The sequence below is a fragment of the Myotis davidii genome, unplaced genomic scaffold, assembly GCF_000327345.1.
Source record: "Myotis davidii unplaced genomic scaffold, ASM32734v1 scaffold512, whole genome shotgun sequence".
In the NCBI taxonomy this organism is placed as follows: Eukaryota; Metazoa; Chordata; class Mammalia; order Chiroptera; family Vespertilionidae; genus Myotis; species Myotis davidii.
Genome location: NW_006284323.1, coordinates 982,290 through 985,960, shown reverse-complemented (window position 1 = coordinate 985,960; position 3,671 = coordinate 982,290). Strand labels below are relative to the sequence as shown.

General features: G+C 52.7%; 1 long non-coding RNA gene across 1 annotated transcript in view; it reads left to right on the top strand.

Annotated features, from left to right (window-relative positions):
- The first annotated feature begins 3,269 nt into the window (after positions 1–3,269).
- Positions 3,270–3,671, top strand: part of LOC107184359 — a 2,940-nt gene continuing 2,538 nt past the window's right edge. Inside the window, exon 1 of the long non-coding RNA XR_001515186.1 lies at positions 3,270–3,613. This is a non-coding gene — a long non-coding RNA (uncharacterized LOC107184359). The remainder of the gene's footprint in view (positions 3,614–3,671) is intronic.

Sequence of the window (3,671 nt, the reverse complement as noted above, 5' to 3'; positions counted from 1 at the left end):
GGCTAAAAGGAATGTGCATTAGAGATACTGACTAACTAGGTACAGAGTCAGGCTGCTGGTCTCCCCTCCAAAAATGTCTTATTTCCCTCATCAGTGGTACTGCCCACCTATCAAAGGCTACCAGCCTGACCTGTGGCCACGGAAACGGCTGTTCACTCTTAATGACACGGTGGCACCATCTTTCTAAACATCACTATTTTCTCTCTTTATTTCTTTCTGCATCATAATCTGTGAGAGCCCTCCATGCAGAGGGAAGAAGGCCATGTGTGAATTATGCGAGTCGGTACAAAATTTCCTGCTAGTGAGATATGAACGAAAGTCTCTCTGCAATAAACAAAAAGTGTTGTGTGTAATTTCCCACTGGTCTTTTTTGTTAATTGGGCCCTTACTGCTGAAGCCTTTAATGTAGAGAATAATGAATAACTGGCTTTTGTGCACAGCCTCTCAGATGTACAAGGCCCCGAATTTACAGCGAGCTATTTTTAGATCTTACATTATGATATAAAAGATTGCTTATTGCTGGTAATGCAGAAAGCAAATTGCATTTCCGCCTCTGCGTGTGTTTTCTGTGTGGCTTGCACGAGCCTCCACTCTTGCTGATTCATTATGCCCGAACAACTTGCATAAAGTCGGGGAAATTTTAATGTGGAAGATAGTTCTCGAAAATTTCTCGTACAACTCAAGCTCAAATTCTGCTTTGGCCGGTCAGGGGGTTGGTTCTTAGATGAATCAAATTAAGATTTTCTTATGTGAGCCCGGGGGTGGGGGAGGGGGGGGAAATCACAGGCCGTGGGATATTATGTAAGAGAGAGAAAGGAAATCCTCATGGTGGTTTTTGCCCCAGAGATGGGTTCTCTGTACCCCCTCCCCCTCCTCACCCCCCTCTAGCTTCTCTTCTCTCCTTCTCCATCTCCATCTCCATCTCCATCTCCTCCTTCCAATTCATGTCCCATTATTGCCCCTCTGTTTTCAAAATTTTCTAAAAATACTTTTAAATTGGTTTTGAGAGAGAGAGGAAGGGAGAGGGATAGAAAGATAGAACATCAATAGGAGAGAAATATCGTCAATCTGCTCCCTCCTGCACGTCTCTTACTGGGTGGGGTAGAGCCAGCAACCAGGGCATGTGCCCTGACCGGGAATAGAACCAGCAATCTCTTGTTTCATGGATTGATGCTCAACCACTGAGCCATACCAGCTGGCTATCACTCTTATTTTAATGTGACAATGTCATGGAACCTATCTGTCCAAGGTCTTGTATTCTAGAATCTGCTGTCTTAAAAATAGAAACAGCACACATGAATTTTATTTCATTCACCACAATAATAGCTTCTATATACATTTAAATAATGGTCTACATAAATGTGCAAAGAATTATTTTTTCAATTTATGGGCCAATATGGGCACAAGGACACTTCCCAGCAGAGCAGCAGCTGCCCGAGGGCTGGGCGCCAATAAACTCACAAGGCATAATTTTCTGTTTATTTATTCATTAACTGCTCACTGGCTGCCACTGATGACCTGGGCACGGTGGGTAAACAGATGGGCAGGAGACGGTCTGCCTTCAGGTGGACATGTGAGAACCAATGGGAGGCAGGCTGCGCGGTGCCTGGGTTGGAATCCTTCTCCCAGTTGCTGTGTCACATGACACAAGTTGGATCTGCCCCTGAGAGGAAGTCTGGGCCCTGTGCCAGGGTGCCCAGAGCAGAGACAGCCGACAGGGGAGTCCTGTGTGGGGTGGGAAGGCCTGGCTCTGGCGCTCCTGCGCGGCCCGTGACCCCTGGAGCTGCCGGGAGAGCTGGGCCTTCGGGTGATGTGCGTGGATCCCGCAGGGGTAGCAGCTGGACTCCAGCAGCTCAGGATGTTCCCAGGGGCAGCTTCTCCCCAGTGGGAGGGCATATTTTTGGCAGCCTCAGGAGCCCACAGCCTTCCCTTGAAGCTCCATGAACTTTCCTAGAGACCCCTAGGTGTGTGCCAGGGGCAGAGGGCAGGGGAGAGGGGGAGGGGGAGGGAAGTCTTCCCGGGCCCCTGCCCCAGCGAGTCCCTCACTGCCTCAGCCAGGGGGGCCCTCGTTTTGCTGCTGGGCCCTCAAGGGCTGCTGCTTGTGCCCAAAGTCTCCCCAAACTAGTCCCTGGTGAGTATGGCTCCCTCAACTCCACCCTCACTCCCTCTCCAGCTCCGCGCCCCGCCCCCTCTTTTCCCAGCTGACCCCGCTCCCTGCACACTTGGGTGCATGTTGATGGGGCATCAGCCCTCAGATAGCCTGCCTGGTAGGGCTCAATGAAAGTGACCCCAACAATGGAGGGGCTCAGGCTCCCAGGGAAGGTCTCCCCACAGAGGGAGCCCATCCTGAGGATGGATGGGAGAGAGCAGGGGCCGGGGCGCACCGGGGAGATGGCCTGCCAGGCCCAAGAACAGAGCTGCCTGCCCCTCATTCTCCCTGGTCAACCCCCTCCTCGTTTCTAAGGGAACAAGAGAACAATGAAACCCAGCAGCTGTGTTTCTCCAAACTAGCAGGTGCTGGGAGCAAGGGCATGCGCATGCTCAGGGGTCCTGACTCGGGGCCTCCAAGTCACCTGGAGGCTGGTTAAGGCACAGATGGCTGGGTCCCACCCACGGTTTCTCATTCAGTGGATCTGGGGTGGGGCCCCCAAACCTGCCTCTTAAACAAGTTCCCAAAAGGGGCTGGTCCCGCTGGTCCAGGGACCACACTGGGAGAACCTCTATGTGCAGCTGCCCGGGTCCTCGTGCGCCTGGGTCTGTCCGCACCCGCCTCTCTGAGGTCGCCGCTGCCCCGAGGACACCCACATCTACTGCCTCTTTCACAGGGCTGCGTTACTGATTTGTAAAGAGCCTCCAGCTGTTTCTTGAAGGCGCCCCTTTCCTACCCAAGCATCCCTTTCCTGGGTCAATGTCCACAAGGTAAGTCTCTCATGTTAGAATACAACCATGAAGGGCGCTTGTCTTTCCCATTTTGTCCAATTTTATCTGCCTCTTTAAATACTCAGGATTCATGGTGTTGACTGATGTAGCTAAACCATCCAGTCCCTCCTGGCCCCCCTCTCTGGAACTCCCAGTTGTACCCCTCCTGCTCCGAACAGCTAACTCCATTGGCTTTCTGGAATAGACACAGGAAACAAGATTGGTCAAGTTCATTGTTTGCCCGAATAACACTGGCAGCCTAATTTCTCGGGTCTGGGAATCCACCTGTGCCCCCCACCTCCTTCCCCACCTCCCAGCTACAGCTGTCGCCATGAGGGCCGGTGCTGAGGCCAGGGGCTCGTCTGTGGTGAAGGTCCCTCTAGTGACCAGAGCCCCTCTCAGAGTGCAGAACAGTGAGCTTTATGAACATCAAAACGTCACCCCTCCCCCCAGACAGCAGGAGGACTCTTGCTGTCCTTTCTAAGAGAAAGGGAAGTTATTTCTGGAATTTGGCAGCTGCTCCCATTCCAAATGGCTGAGTGTTGACATCATCAAACGTGTACCGTCCAAGTCAGAACTTCCTCTTTTTGCAAACGGCCCGGAACTACCTGTAGAGACGCAGACACATCAGAAGAGAGGCGGCTGCGATGGGAACACGCAGCCTGGCTCGGAGCCCTCTCGGCGCCACATTTCGGTTTGCAAAGGAGAGGAAGGGAAGAGGAACTGGGGCGGCAGGGAAGCCCGCCCTGCGC